The sequence below is a fragment of the Dipodomys merriami genome, unplaced genomic scaffold, assembly GCF_024711535.1.
Source record: "Dipodomys merriami isolate MVZ:Mamm:240054 unplaced genomic scaffold, mDipMer1.0.p SCAF_512, whole genome shotgun sequence".
Lineage (NCBI taxonomy): Eukaryota > Metazoa > Chordata > Mammalia > Rodentia > Heteromyidae > Dipodomys > Dipodomys merriami.
In genome coordinates this window covers 711,445-737,203 of record NW_027206083.1, presented here as the reverse complement: position 1 = coordinate 737,203, position 25,759 = coordinate 711,445, and the positions used below count along the sequence as shown (strand labels likewise).

At 43.0% G+C, this 25,759-nt stretch overlaps 1 protein-coding gene and 1 pseudogene across 24 annotated transcripts in view; both read left to right on the top strand.

The window, feature by feature from the left end:
• LOC138810943 (hepatoma-derived growth factor-related protein 2-like) overlaps positions 1–25,759 on the top strand; it is a 289,960-nt gene that overhangs the window by 28,844 nt on the left and 235,357 nt on the right. For 18 of the 24 annotated variants that reach the window (XR_011367281.1, XR_011367277.1, XR_011367280.1 and 15 more), the window contains exons 3-5: positions 10,513–10,607; positions 16,091–16,274; positions 17,223–17,362. The exons of 2 other annotated variants lie outside the window; for them this stretch is intronic. The gene's annotated coding sequence lies outside the window, so the exon portion shown is untranslated. The remainder of the gene's footprint in view (positions 1–10,512; positions 10,608–16,090; positions 16,275–17,222; positions 17,363–25,759) is intronic. 4 more of the 24 variants (XR_011367295.1, XR_011367293.1, XR_011367296.1 and 1 more) reach the window with 1 other exon arrangement.
• On the top strand, positions 17,369–19,731 carry LOC138810942 (heterogeneous nuclear ribonucleoprotein A3-like; annotated as a pseudogene).

The following is a 25,759-nucleotide window of genomic DNA, read 5'->3' as shown; positions in this document are numbered from 1 at the left end:
CTACTTTCTGTTCCCACCGACAGTGCAGTAGGGTTCCCTTTTCCCCACATTCCCCCAGCATTTGTTGTTCGAAATCACAATGCTGACCAGTCCACCATGGGTGAGATGGAATCTCAGAGTTGTTTTGATTTGCATTTCCTTTATGGCCAGGGCTGATGAGCATTTCCTCCTGTGTTTGTTTACCATTCTTACCTCTTCAGAGAAGGTCTCTCCTTAGCTTCTTAGACCATTAGTAATTGGTTTATTAGCTTTGGATGGGGTTTATTCCTTGTATATTTTCAATATTAGGCCTTTGTCAGATGAATTGTGTTAAAAAGATACTGGTTTTGAGGGAATAATTTCTCCCAGGGCTGATGAAATAGTTCGCCCCCCCAACAAAGCATCTCTCCCCCAGGATAAGGTTGGATAAACACTGCCAAGTTGTTTTGTTTTTATCTCGGGATCTTTTTGGCAGTGTAGATAGCATGCATCATATCTGGATTCTAATAATTCTTTTTTTCTTTTTTGTGTGCCAGTACTGGGGCTTGAACTCAGGGCCTTGCATGCTTGCTTGCCTGCTTTTGCTCAAGAATGGCACTGTACTACTTGAGCTATTCCTCTGCCTTAGGCTTTTTGCTGGCCAATTGGAAATGAGAATCTCACAGACTTTTCTGCACAGGCTAGCTTCAAGCTGAGATCCTCAGATCTTAGCCTCCTGAGAAGCTAGGATTACAGGTGTGAGCCATCATTGCCTGGTTTCATGTTTTTTTTCCTTTGGGTGCTGGTTGTGGGGTTTGAATATACTGTCCCTAAGCTTTTCCACTTGAGGTTAGTGCTCTACCATGAAAGCCACAGCTCGTTTGTTTTTCTTTGAGTTTGAGATATGAGTCTCGTGGACTTTCCTGCTTGTTCTGGCTTGGCTTTGAACTGCCACCCTCAGATCTCAGCGTACTGAGTAGCTAGGATTCCAAGTTTGAGCCACCAACACCTGACATTAATATTAACATTTTCAATACTATCTGTGTTATTAGTTAGCATTCTGTCTCAGACCTGAGATAAACTTAAAAAAGAGGAAATATTTGTTTTTGCTTTTGAGTTCAGTTTATAGTCATGTGGCCTTGTTGCTTTGGGCCTGTAGTGTAACAGTCCATCATGGCAGGACTATCTACCTACCCAGCAGAGGGTGAGAGAGAGAGAAGAAAGTACTGGAGTCCTGCCCATCTACCTTCCTTCTCACTAGCCTTCCTCCTTAAAGCCTCCACTGTCTTCCACTATTGCAGTGCGGGGGGGAAGGGGGGGCTAGGCCTTGAACACACTGCAGATTCAAACTATAGCACCGTTTTCTTTTTTCTTTTGTCGGTCGTGGGCTTGAACTCTGGGCTTGGGCGCTGTCCCTGCGTTCTTCAGCTCAAGGAGAGCGCTCTAATGCTTGAGACACAGCACCACTTCCGGTTTTCTGGAGATTAATTGGAGATAAGAGTCTCATGGGGCTGGGAAGGTGGCTCAGTGGTAGAGTGCTTGCCTTGCATGTCTGAGGCCCTGGGTTCCATTCCTCAGCACCACATAAGCAAAAAGCCAAAAGCCAGAAGTGGCGCTGTGGCTCAAGTAGTAGAGCGCTAGCCTTCAGCTGAAGAGCTGAGGGACATCGCCCAGGTCCAGAGTTCAGGCCCCTCGACCGGACCCCCCCCCCAAAAAAAAAAAAAGAGTCTCATGGACTTTTCTGCTTGGGCTGGCTTTGAACCGTGATCCTCAGATCTCAGCTTCCTCAGAAGCTAGGATTATAGGCATGAGCCACCGGAGTCCGGCTATAGCACCATTTTCTTAGTTAGAATCAGATCCTGGTGATTCCTAGTTCACATTACTGTTCCATATCTCTTCTCTTGGTTGGAGTTCAGGCATTCCTGAGAATCTCCAGTCACACACATCTTTTCAGAATGGTTGCTACTAATGTCCAGTTTGTTTGCTTGGTGAACATCTGTGACCAATTGTTCTGTGAAGGGACTTGGTCAGTACCAGAATTTAAGCACAGGATTTTTTAAAAAAGTATTTATTTATGTATTTTTGGGCTGGTCTTAGGGCTTGAACTCAGGACCTGGGCGTGGTCCCTGAGCCTCTTTGTGCTCAAGGCTGGTGCTCTACCACTTGAGCCACAGCGATGCTTCGGGCTTTTGCTGAGTAGTTTATTGGAGACGAGAGTCTCATTGACTTTCTTGCCTCTGGCCGACTTCAGACTGAGGTCTGAGGATCTCAGCCTCCTGGATAGGTAGGATGACAGGTGTGTGAGCCAGTGGCACCTAGCTAAGCATAGGATTTTATTAGTTTAAAACATGGTTTGTCTGGGTGCTGGTGGCTCTTGCCTATAATCCTTAGCTACTCAGGAGACTGAGATCTGAGGATCGCAGTGTGACACCAGTTTGGAAAGAAAAGTTCATGAGATTTATTAACCATCAAAAACGACTGGAAGTGGTGCCGTGGTTCAAGTGGTAGAGTGCTAGCCTTAAGCAAAAAAGTTGGGGACAGTGCCCAGACTTTTGAATTTAAGCCCCAGGACCTGCACATAACAAATGCAAACAAAAACACTTTTAATATTTCATTCTTGGAGGTGACTTGTGTGTCACTAAGTGCCTTTCTGTTGTCAGCCTGTGTCCACTGGCGGCTCCTTGTTCACCACCACAGTGGCATTCTGACAGAACCAACATTGCAGTGTCCTTCCGTTGAATTGCCAGCCTTACCTTGCCTTTCTTTTCTTTTCCCTCCCTCGCTCCCTCCCTCCCTCCCTTCCTTCCTTCCCTTTCTTCCTTCCCTTTCTTCCTCCTTCCTTCCTTTCCTCCCTCCCTCCTTCCCTACCTTCCTTCCTTCCTTGCCCTCCCTCCCTCCTTTCTTTCTTCCTTTCTTTCTTCCTTCCTTTCTTTCTTTCTTTCTTTCTTTCTTTCTTTCTTTCTTTCTTTCTTTCTTTCTTTCTTTCTTTCTTTCTTTCTTTCTTTCTTCCCCTCTCTCCCTCCCTCCCTCTCTCCCTCCCTCCCTCCCTCCCTCCCTCCCCAGAGCTGAGGACTGAACTCAGGGCCTTACATTTGCCAGGCAAGTGTTCTTCCACTGAGCCGAATCCTATCCCAACCTTTCATTCTTGATCAGCATTGTGTAAGAATAGGTTCTCTTTTTATCCTTCACATACACACAGTGTGTGTGTGTGTGTGCATGCGTATGTGTGTGTGCACGTGCGTGCCAGGCACTGTAGGTGCCTTTCCACAGTTGTGGGAAGCACGTCTGATTGCGTATGTTTTCATTCTTACACAAGAGTCTGGGACATGAACAGCTGAGGTTCAGTTGGGTGTGAACAGCTGTCTGTACAACACTACACGATTACATCTCACTGTATACACTGAGAGGACTTTTATCTCCAGTGTAATTCTTTGTTATCACTGCCACCCCAATCTAGCCTTTTCCTTGTTTACACTTATCTAGCTGTTTTTAGACGGAATTAAAACTCAACCTAAATTTTCTTGTCTTTTTTTTTTTTCTTTACCTACAAGTAGGTGCCAAGCTATTGACTGTGCTTCTGAAATGCTTCCCTTTCATCTCTCATTGCCTGTTCCACTGTCATCCCTCCAGTAGTAACCAACCTATCACTTCTCACAACTGGACTGGGGCTCTCTCTTCACCTTCCTGCCGTCCCTCACAATGTCCTGTGCATACCAAACGTAGATGCAGATGCAGACCAAACATAGATAAATGTTTTGGGTTTGGTCAGCCTTTTTTTATTTTGCTTTGTTTGTTTGGTCATTTGTGGGGCTTGAACTCAGGGCTTGGGTGCTGTCTCTGAGGTGGTTCCCCACCCTACCCCCCCCCCAAAGGTAGCACTCTACTGCTTTGAGCCACAGCTCCACTTCCAGTGTTTGAGTGGTTAGTGGGAGATAAGTCATAGGAAGTTTTCTGCCCAGGCTGGCTTTGAACCATGACCCTCAGATCTCAGCCTCCTGAGTAGCTTGAGCCCCTGACACCCAGCCCCAATCTTTGTTTTAAAAGTTAAAAATTTGAGAGGATGACTCTGGGAATGTGGCTCAGTGGTAGAGAGCTTGCCTAGCATGCTTGAAGCCCTGAGTTCAACTCCTCAGTACCACATACACAGAAAAAGCCAGAAGTGGCGCTGTGGTTCAAGTGGTAGAGCGCTAGCCTTGAGCAAAAGAAGCTCAGGGACAGCACCCAGGCCCTGAGTTCAAGCCCCAGGACTGGCTAAACAGATAAATAATCTTAGAGCATCTACCTACTATGGGTGCTACCTCCCAGAACTGCAGGAAAAAAATGAAAATGTGTTTCTGAGCAACAAGCACCAACAATAAAACAAAAAGGCAAATGACTCCAGGAAGCTGTGCCATTTTTACCTCCTGTCTTAGGTGTGGAACCCAGGAAAGTCATCAGCCCCGATGGGAGACCTTTGCCGGCTGGTGAAGGCTGGTGAAGGCAGACATCTGACTGGACCCGCACAGAGCATGTGTGTCCTGGCTAGGATCTGCCTTTCCGTCTGTGTAGCCATGCTTGTCCAGCTTAGTGCCTCCCACCCCAGCCTGGTAGGCACCACACTCCCTGCTTTTTCAGTCATTGGGCATTGTTTGTGTCATGGTATTTTGTGTGTGTGTGTGTGTGTGTGTGTGTGTGTGTGTGTGTGTGTGGAAGATTAGGCAATTTTGAATACTTTTTTTAAACAGCCTTTGGAGCCACTATTCCTAATTTAAACATTTGCAGAAAAGTCATTCTAGTTTCACACATTTATTGTGTAATTAACATTTTTCCAGTTGATGATTTTGAGTTATAGTCAACACTGAGGGAAGGAGCTGTTTGGTTTCCACAGCATTGTAGCCGGTGACATAGCTGAGTCTGGTCACTGCATACAAAGGAGCAGAACAGACCTGCTAGCCTTTGGGGGCTGCGCAGATAAAGGTTTGCCCACGTAGCTGCTTTCAGGCCCCTCGGCAGTGCAGTTGCTCTGGCTGATTTATACATTCCTGCTAAATTGGCATGCCACAATCCTTTGGGGTTAAATTAACGTGTACCAAGTTAGAAAGCATCAGCTGCCAGTCTGGGTGCCTTCTGGAGGCTAGTGTGCCTTTACTCCCATGTCCTGAGCCGGCACTCTAGGCAGTCTCTGTGGCCAGCAGCTGCCAGAGTCCCTCAGGGGCCCGCTGCCCTGCCTTTGTGCATGAGGGGTTCTGGTCCCACACGGGGCTTTCATCTAGATGTACATTGTAGTCGGTCCTGGGCAAATCAGGAAGATTTGCAACTCCAAAAGCAAATACAACCAACATGACTTTATTCCTTAGCCTCTCCTTCCCCCCTCCCTCCCTCCTCTAAATAAACTCAAAGGAATTATTGTGACTAAATGGCAGCAATATAAATCTGTATATTGATTCTTGGAAGTTGAAGAAAAGAAACAAATTGGTAAAAGGTTAAAGAAAACTTACACAGGGAATAGGTACGCATTACAAAAGGAAAGTGTCTGGAGTGTTATTTAAGAAAAGCTACAGTCGAGTGACTGGCTATATTAAGGAAATTTCATGTTCCGTATGTCATTAGACTGTCCTTGGTCTGGAATCTGGCTGTAAGGCGGGCAGGATTTTTTAAAGTGAGCGGTTGTTCATCCTTAGCGGGCATGTTTTCTAACCGCTGTCTTCTTCCCCTTCCCCCAGAGGTAGTCTGGGTGCCCCTTGCTCAGTCGTGTGTGTGTGTGTGTGTGTGTGTGTGTGTGTGTGTACATGTGCACACGTTAAGCAGGCTTTTCCCTAATGAGCTGTGGCACCAGCTGCAAGAGAGGCAAATCCTGTTACTCTCCGCAGCTCCTCTGAAGCCACAGAGCTGTGGTAGGAATGGAGTCTCCTTTTACCCCTTTCTGCTGTTTTCTTTCCCCGTCCTCTGCTGTCCCTGAGCATGTTGGCAAAGTTCAGATTTCTGTGCTCACAGTTCAATGCGCACAGTGAAAGAATACAAAAGGCCCAAGGAGAGAAAGTGAGAAGAGGAAATAAAAAAAGCTTGGGGTGGATGTCTTTAGGAGGAGGGTCCCTTGTGCCTTAGTCTAAGACTTAAGCTCTGGGTTGAAACCTTAAGTAGTAAAGCTTTGAATAACCTGGATCGCTGGACTCTCTTTGGAGACAGTTTTATCCGTACTTAAAGCAGTGGGTTATGTATGAAGAGAATTCAAATTCCTTATATCAAAAAACAGGATACTGGTATCTCCTCAGTCTTTGCTCTCTTTCCATAGAGGAAGATGAGATAAATATAATATTACTTTGTGCAGCATTTGTTTTGTGTATCACGGGTGGTATTTACCTCCCTTCTTTGTCCATACCACCCCTTGGAGACCACATACTTCGTGTGAGTAACACACAGCATCTTGCTGTGAAAAGTATTTTTTAATTATGGTAACAATTTTAAAACATTTATATCATTGCTACAATTAAAAGTTAACCCATTAGTCGGGTGCTGGTGGCTCACACCTGTAACACTAACTACTCAGGAGGCTGAGATTTGCGGATCACAGTTCAAAGCCAGCCCGGGCAGAAAAATCCCTATAATTTTTTTTTTTTGCCAGTCCTGGAGCTTGAACTCAGGGCCTGGGTGCTGTCCCTGAGGGCCTGGGTACTGTCCCTGAGCTTCTTTTGTTCAAGACTGGTGCTATACCACTTGAGCCACACCTCTGCTGCTGGATCTTTCTGTGTATGTGGTACTGAGGAATCAAACACAGGACTTCGTGCATGCTAGGCGAGCACTCTACCACTAAGCCACATTCACAGCCCCCTATGAGATTCTTATCGCTAGTGAACCACTCAAAAACCAGAAAGTGGAGCTGTTGCTTAAAGTGGTAGAGCAAAAGCCAAAAGAAAAAAGAAAAATCATGAAAATGACTTTTTTCCTGTTAACAAGATTTCATTGTACAGTAATTAATTACCATTAGCCACCAGTGTGTTTCTGTAGTATTATTTTCATTGTTATATTCAGTAGTGTATTTTTATGGTTGTGAAACAAACACATCTCCAGAGCTTTTCATCTTGCACAACTCAAACTACTCTTTAAACAGAGATGGGGAAAGTCTGGCCTGAGGCCCATTGAAGGCCTAGGAAGTCAGTTGGTAAATGAGGGGACAGACAGACAGGAATGTATCTGCTCTGATTGTACTGATAACTTTGTATGGCCCATAATGATGTTATAAAAGGCCATATGACCTTTGGCAGGAAAATATTTCTACACCTTTGCAAAAGTTTCTTTCTCTTTTTTTTGTTGGTCATGGGACTTGAACTCTGGGCATGGGCACTGTCCCTCAGCTCCAGGTGAGCGCTCTACCACTTGAGCCACAGTGCCACTTCCTGTTTTTCTAGTGGTTAAACTGGCGAAAAAAATCTCATGGGCTTTCCTGCCCAGGCGGGCTTTGAACCCTGATCCTCAGATCTCAACCTCCTGAATAGCTAGGATTACAGGTGTGAGCCACCTAGGCCCAGTTTGGTTCTAGTTTTTAATGATAACTTAAAAAAATTGTTGTTACAAGGGTGACCGGTCACAATTACATAAGTCAGATAATGAGTACAGTACATCTCTTTTTGGACAATGTCACTCCTAATGATTTAACCATCTTCTTAACTCAGGTCTGGCATTTGTGCATCCATGCCTGCATGCCTCTCCCCCATCCTAGTATATTTCCAGGTGGCGTTCTGTTATATTAAACATAGTATTGTAGAATTACGTTTTAAAAGGCAGTCTTGTATTTGAACCTGTTTGTCTACAGACTGTACTGAGTTATTTACCATATTCTAGGACCTATGGTGTGGGGGTAAATGGGAAGCAAGGAAAGGGGCTGGAATATTGTTTGAAAGACAGCATGGGCCTGTTCATTTCTCCTAATCCAACAGTCCGGACTCTGTATCCTTCTATTGTACTTATCCTATAAGAAAGCAAACTTTTCTCCCAGAGAGAAGCCTGAGAAGCCTCTTGTCTCACTTAGTAGTTGACTGAAGATCATTTATGATTTTGTTCCCCCTTCATATTGATTTAGGGAGCCTGGGGGCGAGCTCAGTGGTTGAAGCCTTCTCTACAGGTGCCAGGCCCAGGAGCTGTCCTCAGCCAAAAAAGTTAATGCACATCTTACATTCTACTCCAAATCATGATTATTTTTTAAAAATAAAGTCACCATTAAATGTTTTCCAAGTCTGGTCTCTAAGAGATCACGCATATCCTATGTTAGACTTCTGGCAGTCCTCTCTTGAGCAATGCCCTCCTGGTTCTTGCCTTATGTTCTCAAGTGTGGCTGTTAAAACAACTTAATTTGGTATGTCCTCTGTGTGTGTGTATGTAGACGCACATGCACGAGTGCACGTTTGCCTAGGATTTGAACTCAGAGTCTGGGCATTGTCATTGAGATTTTTTTGCTCAAGGCTAGTGTAGTGCTCTGCCACTTGAGCCATAGCTCCAGTCCTGGCTTTTTGGTGGTTAATTGGAGTCTCATGGACTCCTGTCTGGGGCTGGCTTTGAAGTTCAGTCCTCAGATCTCGGCCTCCTAGGTAGTTAGAATTACTTGGCAGAGCCAGTAATATATTTAGTAATAATATAAACTCTAGGAGACATTACATAGTTCAGTCTAAGCACCTCTAATGAAAAATGAGCATTTTTGGGCTGGGACTTTACATCAGTGGAATAGTACTTGGCGTGTGCAAAGGCCTGGGTCCCATCTCTACTATTCTTCAGAGTTGGAAGCCACACTTAAGAGCAAGCAAGTTGCACTTTTGATGTACTCTGGGAGAGGAGGGACTCATAGGCAGGTGTGTTGCAGGGTACATAGCTACTGTAGTTCAGGCATCGAAATTGGAGGATTGGCAAAGTGAAATTCACCTGGGAAGACCGTAGAGAAAAGTCTTTGTGCCTGGTGCTGGTGGCTCACACCTTTAATCCTAATTACTCAGCAGGCTGAGATCTGAGGATTGTGGTTCAAAGCCAGCCTAGGCAGGAGAGTAGTCCGTAACACTCTTAGCTCCAGTAAACCACTCAGAAAACTGGACGTGGCACTGCGGCTCAAGTGGTAGAACGTTCACCTTGAGCTGAAGAGCTGAGGGACAGCACCCAGGCCCAGAGTTTAAGCCCCACGACCGACCAAAAAAAAAAAAAAGTCTTTGTGTGATGTACAGTTGGCCCAGAAAAGGGATTTCCAGGCCCTAGACTGTACACATGAGTGTTTGCAAACGTAAGCAAAACAAAGGCATCTCACTAAGGCATTACTCTCCAGATGATGTAAGAGCCGTCTTATTCTAGCAATCTCCTCTAGACATGCAGGAGTAGCATCATTAAAGTAAAAGTTGCCAAATTTCTTCCTCCCAGTTCTGTTTAGTTCAAAATACAGTGCTGCAGTTGGTTTATTTTTGAAACCGTTATATAACAAAGAGTACTTGTAATTGATTATAAAGAATTTAATGCTCCTGTATTTTGTTTTGCCACTAAATTAGAAAACTATACAATATGCAAACTAGTTGATTATACAGCTAGCATGGCTTTGCAAAAAAGAAATACGCACCTGTATCACAGCCATGGGGCTGGGATGAGATCTGGAGGATTGCCGTTAGTAAGTAGTCAGCCGGGAACCGTTTCCAAGCTCCGTCTCCAAAATAGACAACAAAAAAGCAGGCTGAGCTGGGCGCCCATGGCTCACACTTGTAACCCTAGCTGCAAAAGGGGCTGAGAGCTGAGGATTGTGCTGCCAAGCCAGCCTGTGCAGGGGAGACCCTAAGACTCAACTCCAGAAAATTACTCAGAAAAAGCTGGAGGTGGTGCTGAGTTTAAGTGACAGAGCGCTAGCTTTGAGCAGATTAAGCTCAGGACAGCTCTCAGTCCCTGAGTTCAAGCCCTAGGATCAACACACACACACACACATGCACACACGCATGCACGCACGTGTGCGCGCGCGCGCACGCACACACACACACACACACACACACACACACACACACACACACACACACACACACACACACACACACACACACACACACACACACACACACACACACACACACACACACACACACACACACACACACACACACACACTGGGCCTCAAGTGTTAGAATACAGGTCTAGCAGGTGCAAGACCTGAGTTCAGTCCCTGCCCCCCATTACTGTCTTCCCCAACCTCCTCCCTCCCACACACAAACACTGGGGCTCAAGTGTTAGAATACAGGTCTAGCAGGTGCAAGACCCTGAGTTCAGTTCCTGCCCCCCATTACTGTCTTCCTCAACCCTCCCCAAGAACTGTGGGTATGTCTTCCAGAGTGTAGACAAAAGGAATGGGAGGGATGGTAGGGGCAGTAAGAGAAACTCCAGGAAAAACCTGAAAGCTCTCTTTGCTCCTCTTGCAGCAGTAACTGGGGGAAGAGGGAAAATGGCAGCAAGACCTTTGCTTCATTGACCAGCCATTTTCTGTTGTTTGGGCTCTGTGTTTTTGGTGGTAGTGTAGATTTTAAGAAGTCTCAGTATTTAATCTCTCTCTTTCCTCTTCTCTCTCAGGAGTTAGAGGCAGCTCTTCACAGAGATGATGTGGAGTTTATTAGCGATCTGATTGCCTGCTTGCTTCAGGGCTGACATCAGCAAAGGGATATCAAGTGAGTAACTACTAACTGTGCTCTTAGCACATATTTATCGCACAGGGATAGCTAGCCAATCATAGCATCTACCCCTAGTCCATATAAGACAGTATACCCTAATGCATAATATGCAAATGAGCTCCCAGGCTCTGTGTCTGCGCTTTCTTTTTTTTTTTTGGCCGGGGTGGGGGGGGGTGGGGGGGGAGGTCCGGTCATGGGGCCTGAACTCTGGGCCTGGGCGCTGTCCCTCAGCTCTTCAGCTCAAGGCTAGCGCTCTACCACTTGAGCCACAGCGCCATTTCCGGCTTTTTTCTTTTTGCTTATGTGGTGCTAAGGAATTGAACCCAGGGCCTCATGCATGCAAAGCAAGCGCTCTACCACTGAGCCACCTTCCCAGCCCCTGCTCATTCTTTACTGTGATGGTTGAGTTTGCTTTTCACAAATCTGTTACCATTTACTCGTAGCTATACCAGCTGCCACTCAAGTGTAGAATTTTTGTCTCTTGTTTGTGCCTATTTCTGATTTTTGTTTGAAATATTGGTGAAATACCGCCTAACAAAACGATAGAGTTTTCTATATTTCTTGCACTTGTGTCTTCTGTTGTCCACATAACCTGGTAGCAGTAGCATAATTTACTTGGTGCCTCTGGGCTCTCTGATGCCGTTATAACTGGCAAATAAATAGCTCTCTAGTGTCTGTGAAGGCACTAGCAAGTAAATTTGATCAATGTTGACAAAACTGTTTTGTGCTGAGATCTGTTTTCTTGGTGGTGGTTGTCTTTGGAGCCTGGGATGGGCTGTGTTGTACAGGCTAGTCTAGAACTCCTGGGTTCAAGGGGTTCTCCTTGAAGTTCTCACCCTTCTGGATAGCTGGACTACAAGTATGTGCCACTGCACCTCACCTTTCCCTTATTTTTGGAAAAGAGCCCTGACATTTGTTAGCCTTCCCTTTTGTAGAGCCCCTGCCTAGCATGCATGAGGCCCTGGGTCTGTTTATTTCCTCTTGCTGCACAAATAAACACTCCCCAAAGTAGAGATGCTGGATTCTGAGGAGGGTCTCATGGTTCTCTGGGCCCTTGTGGACTCTCCGAAGCTCCTTGGCTTTGCTGGGGTGCACGGCCGTGCCAGGCCCATGTCCCCCTGAGAACCAGGAGCAGACTCGCCCCGGCCGATAGACACGACAGGTGAAAAGGTCGAGCAATCAGCACAAGTTGCAAAAGCATTATCAGAGATGTATTTTTATAAGTACAAAAGAAGGAAAACTGAGGGTACATGTAAATGGACAAAATGTACAAAGCAGTTGACAGGCTGCCTCACACAACTCAGGAGCGCTGTTCTGTCTCCTGGGCAGGGAGAGTGTCGGTGTTCACATTGATGGGTGATTGGGGTTATCTGCACTGTGTGGGTCCAGCACTTGCACTTGTAGAGCAGGGGTCTGAGGTTACATGCTTTCAGAGTCGTAGGAGCCAACAGCTCTGGAGCACGCCCAAGTTCTGCTAGTAGTAGAATATTGCCTATCTTCTGTTCCCCAAGGTTGATGATAAGCACCTGGGTTCTTCTGTTCACTCTTGCTGGGGTTTCTTTTTCCATTTTCTTCTCTAGTATACACAGGGGTGTTTTTGTTGTTTTTGTTTTGTCAGTCCTGGGGCTTGAACTCAGGGCCTGGAAACTGTTGCTGAGCTTATTTTGCTCAAGACTAGCACTCTATCACTGAGCCATGATGCCACTTCTAGCTTTTACTGTGTGTGTGGTACTGAGGAATTGAACCCAGGGCTTTATTCATGCTAGGCAAGCACTGTACCACTGAACCACATTCCCAACCCCACTTTCTTTGTTTTGTTTTGCTTTGCTTTCAAAAACAAAATCTAATACTGAAAGTTTGTCCTTTAAACATTATCTCTTTGGAAATTACAGTGCTCCTGCTAAATGTGTTTATTTGAACTTGTGACATCATGCAGTAAAATCACATATCTTCAGCATACAGGCCACTTCTGTGTGTGCGCATGACTGGGTCTGTGTACTGGTTTGGGGGTTTGAACTAAGGCCTGGGTACTGTCCTTTGGCTTTTTTTGCTCAAAGCTGCCTATCATTTGAACCACAGCTCCACGTCTGGCTTTCTGGTGGTTAATTGGAGATAGGAGTCTCATAGACTTTTTCTGCCAGGGATGGCTTTGAACTAGGAGCCTCATGTCTCAGCCTCCTGAGTAGCTAGGATTACAGATGTGAGCCACTGGCACCTGGCAGGCCAATGGATTTGAACAAATGAATGTGCCATGTAGTCATCATTCTGCTCAGAAACATAGAACATTTCCATCTTCCCAGAAAGTTGTCTTTGTAGTTGCTCTCCCATGTAAACTGGTCTGGCTGTCAGCGGCCTCAGTTTTACTAAGATACCTTGTGGTAGTGTTGTAGAATTTATGCTAATGGGACAACACACTGTCAAGTCCAGCTTCTTTCATTCAGTGCAATGTCTGCAGAATTCTTTGGGATTGCTGTTTGTATTAATTTGTTCATTTTGGCCAAGTGAAGGATTAAATTGTATCTAGTGAAAAATAAATTGCAAGCTGTTTATCCTTTCCATGTGTTGCTTTCCATGTGTTTCCATGTGTGTTGCTTTTGAGGTTGTTACGATAAAGCTACTGTGAGTATTTGCATGCAAATGTTGCTGTAAATGTGTTTTCATTTATTTTGAGAATTTCTGAATCTTATGGTAATGGTATGTTTAACGGCAAGAAACTGCCAAACTCTTTTTCCAAAGTGGTTGTGACATTTTATATTTCTACTAGTGAAATAGGAGAAGTCTAGTTGCTTGCTCTATATCTTTACCAACATTTGCTCTTTTAATTTCACCTATTCTCTTGTCTTTAAGGTAGTAACTCACTGTCATTTTAATTTGTATTTTCCCGATGACCAGGAATGTTGGACATCGTTCTTGTTCATTTGTACATCTCTTCTTGGTGAAACATTTACTCACATCTTTTGATTACTTATGTTCCGTTAGGGGTATTTACTAGTTTGTAGATGGAACTGTTTAGATTTTTTATGCAGTCTGGATGTAAGTCCCTTGTTAGACATACAATGTCAAAGTGTAAATATTTGCTCCTAGTGTGTATTTTCCATTTATGTTTTTAAAGAACAAGAGTTTTTATTTAGCTGGGCACTGATGGCTCACACCTGTAATCCAAGCTACTCAGGAGGTTGAGATCTGAAGGTTGTGGTTCAAAGCCAGCTCTGGCAGGAAAGTCCTAAGACTCATCTCTCCAGTTAACTACCAGAAAACCAAAAGAGGCTTTGTGGCTCCAAGTGATAGAGAGCTAGCTTTGAGTGCTAGCCTTGAGTGAAAGACCCCAGGGACAGTGCCCAGTCTCTTGAGTTAAAGCCCCATGACCTCCCTCCCTCCAAAAAAAGTTTCATTTAGTTCAAGTCAATGTAATATATTTTTTCCTATATATTTCACATTTTTTTCTGTGTGCGAAATCAGTGATACTACAAAAGGATCATTTTCACATGCTTTCTTTTAGCGATTTTTCCAGATTTAGCTTCTTATAAGTTGTCTTCTCGCTGCATTTAGGGCTAGCATTTTCTGCCGAGATAAGAAGTCCCAGGATTTTTTTCCTTTGGCTGTCTTGATTTGGAGCCCTACTGTTCCAGATCTTAGCCTTCCTCAGAATTGGGATGACAGGCGTGGAATGCCCAATTCTGTGTTTGTTGGTTGGCTGGCCTCAAACCATGGTCTTCCCAGGTCATCTCAGCCGTGTGATGTAGCTTGGGGCAGCACCTGTGTGATGTCTTGTTGTTAGGTGTTTATAGAACTTCTCTAGGTATTCTTGTCAAATCACCCCATTTATTATTGCAAAATTCCAATTTCAGTATTTTTTGAGTTGGTCCTAAGATTAGCTCACAGCTGGTGCTGTATGCCTTGAGCCATACCTCCATCTAGGATTTTTTTTGCTGTTTTTGTTTTGTTTTGTTTTAGATAAGAATCTCAGGTTGTCTGTTGGGCTGGCTTTGAACCATGATCCTCAGATTTCATCCACAGGCTTAGCTACATTGTAAAGTCCTGTCCAAAACAAAACAAAAGATCTGTTAGCTATTTTGGCCTAGGTTCTGTGATCTTAAAGAAGAAACACTTTCAAGCTGGGTACCTGTAACTCAGGAGTCTGAGATCTGCAGATCAAGCCAGCCTAGGCAAGAACCTATGAAACTCTATATTTCCAATTAACAAGTAAAAGTACCAGAAGTGGAACTGTGGATCAAGTGGTAGAGCCCTAGCTTTGAGCAAAAAAGCTCAAGGACAGCACCCCCAGGTCCTGAGTTCAAGCCTCAGGATTCACATCTACCCACACAAATAAAGGATAGACACTGTCAGTCAGTGGCTGTGGCTCCAGTACTGGGGATGGTGCACTGCTGCGCTCTACCGCAGGCCTCAGATTATCTTATACAACCTCTTCACTTGCTGATTTACAAGAACTCCTGCTAAATATTGTCTCATCAATCATGTGCATGCATTAGTTAAGCCTCACCAATGCTTGAAGCGTGTGGAAGGAGGCGATTCTACTTTTCACTTAGTCTGCATTGTGTATGGTTCTTTGCCTTAGTAAGGAGACTGGATACCTTTTCATGTCCCTGACATGTGCTTCTAAGAGGTCAATAGCTGCCTGTTTTCTATGATATCCCAAACACATTGCAGCTGTTAAATCAGTTGCTTTGCCTAGTCATGAATTCTGCCAGTTCCAGCCAGCTGACCCTTAAAAGTGGCCAGTACCCCAGCCCTCTGCCTCTGTCTGTGGGCTGGCCAATAGAAGGGAAGTGTCGTCTGTCTGAAGCTGGCTGAAGAGCTCTTTGCTGACTTCTATCAAGTGGCTAACCTTGGGTGTTAGAAAGCAGTTGACTCATCCTTGTTTTCATTCTCTTTCTACTGCTCTGTCTTGGTTTCTTTGCTATAAGAAACAGGTAACTTCAAGTAGGTCTTCGTCTCTTTATTCATGCAATACTAACTTACAACCAGTGGTCTTTCCTAATATTTTGAATAGGAAAGTAAAGAGAAAATGGATCTTTAAGAGTATTTGGAGGCTGGGAATGTGGCTCAGTTGTAGAGTGCTTGCCTAGCATGCATTTGAATTCCTGAGTACCACATACACAGAAAAGACCAGAAATGGCACTGTGGCTCAAGTGGTAGAGCACTAGCCTTGAGCAGAAGAATTCAGGGACCATGCCCAGGCATGCATGCATAAATAAATAAATAGGATGAGCAAAAGATTAGACAGTTGTCTCCACTTCGTAGTTTGCTGTTGACTTGCGTGTGCTGCTGCCTGTGTTTTAAGAGTTCTCTGTGGGGAGCTCTTAGGACACGTTTATCTTCTTTGGAACTTCATGTAGTTGGTCTAATACATAAAGCAGCCAAGACCGTCAGATCCTCCTTGTTGCCATTGATAAGTTTGTCAGCTCTCAAGCCACAGCTTTGTGTACATTCATGTATTTTTGTCTGGGCCTTATGGATAGGCCTCAGACATTCCACAGCTACCTGGAAGACATTATCAACTACTGCTGGGAGCTTGAGGAGGGGAAACCCAACCCCCTGAGAGAAGCCAGTTTCCAAGACCTGCCTCTTCGTACCCGTGTGGAGATTCTGCACCGCCTCTGTGATTACCGGCTAGATGCAGATGATGTCTTCGATCTACTCAAGGTGCTTTCCTGAAAGCCCTTTCTCTAGCACAGTAAAAACCCAGTAGTTGAGAATGGAGCTTTGAAATCAGAGCCTAGACACTGTCCCTAAGCTTTTTTGCTAAAGGCTAGTGCTCTACCACTTGAGCCACAGTGCTGCTTCTATCTTTTAGTGGTTAGTTAGACGTAAGAGCTCTTGGATCTTTTGGGGGGGGGGGTGGTAGGAATTTGAACTAGGGCCTGGACATTGTCCCTGAGCCTTTTTTGTTTTGTTTTTGTTTTGCTCAAGGTTAATGCTTTACTACTTGAGCCACAGTTCCACTTCTGGCTTTTTGGTCATGAATTGGAGATAAAAAGGCTCATGGCCTTTCCTGCCTGGGCAGGCTTTGAGTCATGATCCTCAGACCTCAGCCTCCTGAGTAGCTGGGATGACAGACATGAGCCACGGATGCCCGGCTGGCAGGTGTCCGGATCATACAGGATTAGACCTGGTGATGACTTCTAGTCCTTTCTTGGTCATGTCATTTAGAAGTAGTCTTCATTCAGGACTCCAGCCTAGGTCAGGCCCTGGGGTAAATTGGGAGTCTCAGCTGGAGCAGAATGTTGCTGTGGGTTCTGACTGAGCTGCCATAGTGGATTACATGGGACAGAGCCTTAGAACATCTTATCCTACCCACTACCTTTTGTGTACATATAAAGTAAATCTAAGCCAGGTAGTCAGACCATTCATTGGAATTCTCCGTTTTTGGAGGGGTGGGAGCCGTGGTTGGGGTAGGGAACATTTCAAGTATTTCTATATCTTGTTCTTCGAAGAAGGTACCCCCATCCCATTCTGTGTTTTATCTGCCCAGATGGAAAAATGATATCCTGTACTTGGCATTTTGAAACAGGTGATAAGTTCGTGTATTGAAGTTTTCTTCCATTTATTTAGTTCATTGTTTTCCCCAACCCTCCTTCCTTTTCTGCCAAGGGTCTGGATGCAGACAGTCTCCGTGTAGAAGCTCTAGGGGAAGACAATTCAGGGGCACTCTACTGGTATTTCTACGGAACATGAATGTATAAAGAGGATCCAGTACAAGGGAGGTCTAATGGGGAACTCTCCTTGAGCAGGTAAAGTCTTCAGTGTCAAGGCTGTAATAGCTACATGTAAAAATGTCTTTAAAGTTACATGCCTCAGTGCTGGGTTGTGGCTTAAGCCATAGAGCACCACTTTGCAAACCTTACGCCCTAGGCTCAAACCCTGGTACCACACATACATAAAAGAAGAAAGCTCATACAAACAAAGAAAGCTAGAACTTTATTTTCTAATGAGGGGAATTAACTGTATCAGCATTCTTGAAGGGAGAGTAATTTCATATACAAATAAAAAGGAGCAGGGCACCAGTTGCTCACACCTGCTATATTTCCAGACATGTTTAAAATATGTCCCAATCAATCTCACCCCTTATATCAATTTCCTTTCCCCCTTCTCCCCTTCCTACCATCCCAAAACAATTTCAACATGCTTCCTTGTTCAATTTTCATAGCTGCAAGCCATCTCTTTCAATCAAATTTATACCCTTCCAAAATATGTTTCAAAATTATGCACCCTTGGCCTCTTCCTCTCGGTCCCATATTGAACTCGAGTTGGAAGAGGCCAGTCCGGTCTCAAAATGGAGGTAAAACCGCCGCCCGGGTCGCCCCCAGCCTGACTCTGGCTGTTGCTCCTGTCACTGGGGGGAGGAGGGCCATGATCCAAAGGAACCAGAGCAGCTGCGGAAGTTGTTTATTAGTGGTCTGAGCTTCAAAACTACAGATGATAGTTTAAGAGAACATTCTGAGAAATGGGGCACACTCACAGATTGTGTGGTAATGAGAGATCCTCAGACAAAACGTTCCAGGGGCTTCGGTTTTGTGACTTACTCTTGTGTTGAAGAGGTGGATGCAGCCATGTGTGCTAGACCCCACAAGGTTGATGGGCGTGTTGTGGAACCAAAGAGAGAGGTTTCTAGAGAGGATTCTGTGAAGCCAGGAGCCCATCTAACAGTGAAGAAAATTTTTGTTGGTGGTATTAAAGAAGATACAGAAGAATATAATTTGAGAGACTACTTTGAAAAATATGGCAAGATTGAAACCATAGAAGTTATGGAAGACCGGCAGAGTGGAAAAAAGAGAGGATTTGCCTTTGTAACTTTTGATGATCATGATACAGTTGATAAAATTGTTGTTCAGAAATACCACACTATTAATGGGCATAATTGTGAAGTGAAAAAGGCCCTTTCTAAACAAGAGATGCAGTCTTCTGGATCACAAAGAGGTCGTAGAGGTGGATCTGGCAACATTATGGGTCGTGGAGGAAACTTTGGAGGTGGTGGAGATAATTTTGGATGTGATGGAAACTTTGGTGGAAGAGGAGGCTATGATGGTGGAGGTGGTGGCAGCAGAGGTAGCTATGGAGGAGGTGATGGTGGATACAATGGATTTGGAGGTGATGGTGGCAACTATGGTGGCCGTCCTGGTTATAGTAGTAGAGGAGGCTATGGTGGTGGTGGACCAGGTTATGGAAACCAAGGTGGAGGATATGGGGGTGGTGGAGGAGGATATGATGGTTACAATGAAGGAGGAAATTTTGGTGGTGGTAACTATAATGATTTTGGAAATTACAGTGGACAACAGCAATCAAATTATGGACCCATGAAAGGGGACAGTTTTGGTGGAAGAAGCTCTGGCAGTCCATATGGTGGTGGTTATGGATCTGGTGGTGGAAGTGGTGGATATGGTAGTAGAAGGTTTTAAAACAACAGAAAAAAAGGCTACAGTTCTTAGCAGGAGAGAGAGAGCGAGGAGTTGTCAGGAAAGCTGCAGTTTACTTTGAGACAGTCGTCCCAAATGCCTTAGAGGAACTGTAAAAATCTGCCACAGAAGGAACGATGATCCATAGTCAGAAAAGTTACTGCAGCTTAAACAGGAAACCCTTCTTGTTCAGGACTGTCATAGCCACAGTTTGCAAAAAGTGCAGCTATTGATTAATGCAACGTCGTGTCAATTAGATGTATATTCCTGAGGTCTTTTATCTGTTGTAGCTTTGTCTTTGTCTTTTCATTACATCAGCTATATTGCCCTGTGAATTGTGGTAGTGGTACCAGGAATAAAAAATTAAGGAATTTTTAATTTTTCAATATTTGTGTAGTTCAGTTTTTCTACATTTTAGTACAGAAACTTTAACAAAATGCAGTTTTGAAGGTGTTTCCTTGTGAGTTAACAAGTAAAGATCATTGTTAATTACTATTTTGTATGAATTTTGCTAAAGTTAACTGTAAAGAAACACCTACTGACTTGCAGTTTAAGGGGAATCTGTTCTCATTTCCAAACCATGATAAGAATGGGCGCTGACATGTGGAGAGAATAGATACTTGCATGTATGCATTGTGTGTTTTAGATACATAGGATTGGGTATTTAAATTAGCATATTTGTGAATTTAATAGCATTAAGATTACCTTCAAATGAAAAAAAACCCCTCAAAATCCCTATTTGTGCATTTTCCTTCAATGTAATCATGGTTTTAGTGTGTTTTAAGATTTGCAGAATCATAGCTGTGTTTAGAACATCTCCATTCTACATTTACCTTGATCACATTGAGAATGACTGCTACCATAGTTTTGGAGTGTAAAGCATGTCTGCTGCCCTCTATTTAAATTTGTAAAGGGTAGGGGATGTTTTCCCCATCCCTTTAGAAACCATTCTTAATTTTTGATTCAGGACCAATAAGTGTGCAATGTCTTAGCATATTAGTGGATACCTGATTTTATTCTGTTTTTCCTTTGAGACCCCTGAGGCCTATAAATTTTATTACTTTTCTTTCCTTGGTTTAATTTCTCCATGCAAGTTTTCAGAGGAAGAGAATAAAAAGACACTTTATTGTCATATCTTTAAAAAAAAATTATGCACCCTCTACTATACCTTTGTCTCTGAGTCTCTTTTGTAATTTGGTTCAGCAGTATAGTAATGTGTATGCTATTTATTTATGAAAAGCAGTTTGTGATTTATTTATTTATTTATTTATTTATTTATTTATTTATTTATTTATTTATGAAAAGCAGTTTGAGATCTCTGATCAGAATTAAAAAGAAAAGAGGGATAGTGCTTGCCTAGCCGGGCACTGGTAGCTACTCAGGAGGCTGAGATCTGAGGATCACCAATCAAAGCAAGCCCGGACAAGAAAGGCCATGAAACTCTTATCTCCAATAAAACCACCAGAAAACCAGAAGTGGTACAATGGCTCAAATGATACAGTGCTAGCCTTGAGCTGAAGAGTTCAGGGACAGCACCCAGACCTAGAGTTCAAGCCCCACAACTGACAAATAGATAGATAGATAGATACATACATACATACATAGATAGATACATAGATAGATACATAGATAGATACATAGATAGATGGTGCTTGCCAAGCAACTGAGTTTTATTCCCAGCACAACAAAAAAACAAAGCAAACAAAAAGCAAAGCACTTATGTGTGCATATTTTTAAAAGATAAGAACCTATAGCCTTTTTGGTCTAACAGTATGAAAATATAGAATTTTAGAAATTTAGGATATTTTGTTCTTGCCAATATATATAGTTTTCATATAACTAAAAAGGTGATATTTTGTTTTCTGAACAAATGTCCTCCAATTGCATTCACTTTCCTGTAAATGACATGATTTCCTGTAAAGTATACATACATACAGTGCCAATACCATGTTTTTGTTACCATGATTCTTTTTTTTTTTTTTTTTTTTTTTTGGGTCAGTCATGGGGGGGCCTGGGCGCTGTCCCTGCGCTCTTCAGCTCAAGGCAAGCGCTCTACTGCTTAAGCCACAGTGCCACTTCCGTTTTCGAGTGGTTTTATTGGAGATACGAGTCTCATGGACTTTCCTGCCCAGGCTGGCTTTGAACCATGATACTCAGATCTCAGCCTTCTGAGTAGCTAGGATTACAGGCATGAGCCACCAGCGCCCAGCTTACCCTGGTTCTTCAAGATAATTTGACGTTTGGTATTATGTTTGATGTCTATGTTTGAATACTGTTTGTAGTATCTTTTTTCTGTTGAGATCTAGTTTAATTCCATTTTGGTCTGATAGAATATTTCAATTTTCTTATATTTTCTCAGACTTCCTATATATTCTAGAAAGTCTTATGAGCTGCCAAGAAGAATGTGTATTGTGTTGTAACATCTATAGATGTCTGATGATTTCATTTTGTCTACACTGCCATTTAATGCTGCCATTCTAGGATTTCTTTACTGATGTTTTTGTATGGATAACCTATCTGTGAAAGTGAAATACTGAAGTCTCTCATTATTATTTACCAAAGTTTATAAGTTCAGAAATATTTAATAAATCTGAGTGTGAGCTATTTTGTGCATATATATTAACAATCATAATTTTTCTTCATGGATCATTACCTTCATTAATATGAAGCGACTTTGTTTCTTCAGACTAATTTTTAGCTTGCAATTTATAGTATCAGATATAAATATGGCTAATGCTGAACACTTTTGAAGTCCATTTGCTTGGAAGGTCTTTTTTCCCATTCTTTTACCCCAAGCCATGTGTTTCTTATAGGCAACAAAGAGTTAGGTCTTGTTTTAGGTATTGTTTTTTGATCTAAGTATCCATTATGTTTTTTGAGGGTTTTGTTTGTTCGATTTTTCAGTCATGGGGGTTGAACTCGCATCTTTCGATTTTTTAGTCATGGGGGTTGAACTCGCATCCTGGGCATTTTCTCTGAGCTCTTTTTGCTCAAGGCTAGTGCTCTACTACTTTGAGCTACCACTCCACTTCCAGGTTTCTAATGGTTAATTGGTGGCAAGAGTCTAATAGACTTTCTTGCCCAGGCTTGCTTTGAACCACGATCCTCAAATCTCAGCCTCCTGAGTAACTAGGATTACAGATGTGAGACACCAGAACCTGACTAGTGTATGTCTTTTGACTAAAGAACTAAGATCTTTAACATTCAATGTCAGTATTGAGAGAAGTATGCCATGTTTCCTGGCATTTTGTTTTTTTGTGATGTTTGCTTCTTCTGCGGGTAATTTTTCCCTAACTACCTTTTGTGGTGCTAGTTTGAAAGCCATAAATTCCAGTAGTTTTTGTTTTTTGTGGAATGTTGTTATTTCTCAACCAATTTTTATGGATAGCTTCACTATGTAAAATAGTCTGGGTTGACAGTTGTCTTTTGGGTCTGGAATAATGTCTTTCCAAGTCCTCCTTGCATTTAGTTATCTGTGTTGAGAAATCTGCTGTTTTTACAAGGAGCTTGTGATAGTAAGTTACTTGCTTCCTCTCTTTTGACATTTTCGATATTCTGTATATTTAGATAGCTTACTATACTGTATCTAGGAGCATTTCTTTTCTAATCTTGCCTGTTTGGAGTATGGTAGGCCTCCAGCACAAGGATGATACTCTATTTCTCAAACATTTTCTGCTATTATTTTGTTGAATAGGTTTTCAAAGCCTTTAGTTTTTATTTCTTCTTCCTCATCTATCCCTACATCTGTAGGTTTAATCTTTTGACTGTGTCTGAGAAGACTTGTATGTCTCTTGGTCCTTCTAAGTACTTTTGCAATGCTTTGACTGATCTAATTTATCTGCTCCAGTCTTTTCCAATATGCCTTAGAATCCAGGGTATCTTTGTACTCTTGGAAGACCTTCTTTAACAATGGTAGTAGTAGGAAGCAAAAGTAATTTTGAAATACATTTTTTTGTTTTTGTTTTTTTTTTGGTCAGGTCGTGGGGCCTGAACTCTGGGCCTGGACGCTGTCTCTCAGATCTTCAGCTCAAGGCTAGTGCTCTACCACTTGAGCCACAGTACCACTTCTAGCTTTTTTCTTTTTTGCTTATGTGGTGCTGAGGAATCAAACCCACGGCCTCATGCATGCAAGGCAAGCGCTTCACCACTGAGCCACCTTCCCAGCCCTTGAAATACATTTTGAAGGAGGATGAATAATTAATTAGCACACACAAGGCCCTGGATTGGATCCTCAACATCATAAAATTTTTTTTAAAGAATCTAAAGTAAGTAAGTATTCACAGAATTGCCAGATTTTATGCACACTCAGCAAAGTCCATCAATGAACCAAACCCTCCCTTTGATCCTACACAAATTTACACATCAAGCAATGCTCTAGAATAATGTTACAGCCCTAAACATTAAAACAAATAACAATATTCTTTTTTTGGGGGGGTGGGGGTGGTCCGGTCATGGGCCTGAATTCTGGGCCTGAGCGCTGTCAGCTCTTCAGCTCAAGGCAGGCACTCTACCACTTGAGCCATAGCGCCACTTCTGGCCCTTTTTTTCTGGTTATGTGGTGTGCTAAGGAATCGAACTCAAGGCCTCATGAGTACAAGGCAAACGCTGTACCACTGAGCCACCTTCCCAGCCCCGAAATAACAATATTCTTACCATGAAGTTTTTCTTGGATCCTGTGGGCTTCAGCTAATTGCTCTTCAGCAGCTCATCTTCCAAGGCCAGTTTCCTTTCTAGCAACAGCCAGATCATATTCCAGACTTTGTCGTAATGCTTCGCCTTTTTCAACCTCAGACCGCAGCTTGGCAATCTGGCTCTCATAGCTTGACAAGTAAAAACAAATTTGTAAGCTTAACAGATAACATTAAAACATGTTTCTAAGATAGTGATATCATGTACTTAACCATTTAAACTTCTTAGAAAAACTTGATTCCATACATTTGTAAGAATTCACAAATTTGTATTTTCTGAAACACTAGAAATATTATTGTATCAAATGATATTCAGTAGTTCCTTGCTTTAGAGGGAGAAAAAAACAACAACTCGTAAAGCCAGGCACCTATAGTTCATGCCTGTAATCCTAGTAACCCAGAGCTACTTTATGCAGAAGACAAAGGCTCAAAGCCAGCCCAGCAAAGTCCATGAGACTTCCCTTTCCAAAATAAGTAGCAAAATAAGTAGCAAAAAGCTTGGCTAGAGGTAAGGCTCAAGTAGCAGAATACAAGTAAACTAGCAAGCTTAGCCAAAAACATTTAAACTCTCATATGAATTGTTATACAAATAAAGAAAAATCATGCCTTTTAATGATAAGTAAGTACTTAAAGAACATGAAACATAAGTAATTAAAACTTATTTTCTCAGCCAGGCGCCGGTGGCTCACACCTGTAATCCTAGCTACTCAGGAGGCTGAGATCTGAGGATCACGGTTCAAAGCCAGCCCAGGCAGGAAAGTCCATGAGACTCTTATCTCCAATAAATCACTAGAAAGCTGGAAGTGGCGCTGTGGCTCAAGCAGTAGAGTACTCACCTTGAACTGAAGAGCGCAAGGACAGCGCCCAAGCCCAGGGTTCAAGCTCCACGACCAACAAAAAAACCCACAAAACTTATTTTCTCTACTTCTATTCTATAAACATAATCACAAAGAAAACTGCATCAAAGTACAATTTTGTTTGTGTGGGTGGGGGGTGGTCATAGGGCTTGAACTCTGGGTCTGGGTGCTGTCCCTCAGCACTTCAGCTGAAGGCTAGTGCTCTACCATTTGAGCCATAGCGCCACTTCTGGTTTTCTGGTGGTTCATTGGAGATAAGAGTCTCACAGACTTTCCTGCCTGGGCTGGATTTGAACCACATCCCTTAGATCTCAGCCTCCTGAGTAGCTAGGATTACAGACAACACCTGGCTAAAAGTACAATTTATTAAACATTGTCTATATTATTTTTTGTTGATTATGACATCAGTGGCAAAACATATAGTAATAAAAGTGGCAACTCTTGGGTCTGGGAAGGTGGCTCAGTGGTAGAGGGCTTGCCTTGCATGCATGAGGCCCTGGTTTCGATTCCTCAGCACCACATAAGCAAAAAGAAAAAAGCTGGAAGTGGCACTATGGCTCAAGTAGTAGAGCGCTAGCCTTGAGCTGAAGAGCTGAGGGACAACGCCCAGGCCCAGAGTTCAGGCCCCACGACTGACCCCCTCCCCTAAAAAAAGTGGCAACTCTGCAAAAATCATAACAAACTACTAATATATGATCCTCCATTAACAATTATGAAATAGGTCAGAGAGAACTAGATGATTTAAAAGGTCCTTTTTCTAATTCTAAAATCATATGATTTAATCAATGATTCATATTAAATACTTATGTGGTAAGCACTGTGAAAGATACAAACCAAATGTTACTGAACTACTGAGTCAAGGAATTAAATTCTACAGAAGGTATATAGGTTCAGTTTTATAAGAGTACCTCACAAAATCCAGTTAAACTGCTTACTATATCAGACTGTGGTCTATATATCTATCAAATAAAGAAAAGACAAAAGGCTGTGTGAAAGTAGTTCATGCCTATAATCCTAGCTACTCAGGAAGCTGAGATCTATAGATCATGGTTTGAAGCCAGTCTAGGCAAGAAAGCCCAAGAGTTTCTTATTTTCAATTAACTACCAAAAAAGCCAGTAGTGGGGTTGTGGCTCAAGTTGTAGACTACTAACCTTGAGTAAAATGTCTCAGGGACAGTGCCTAACCCTAA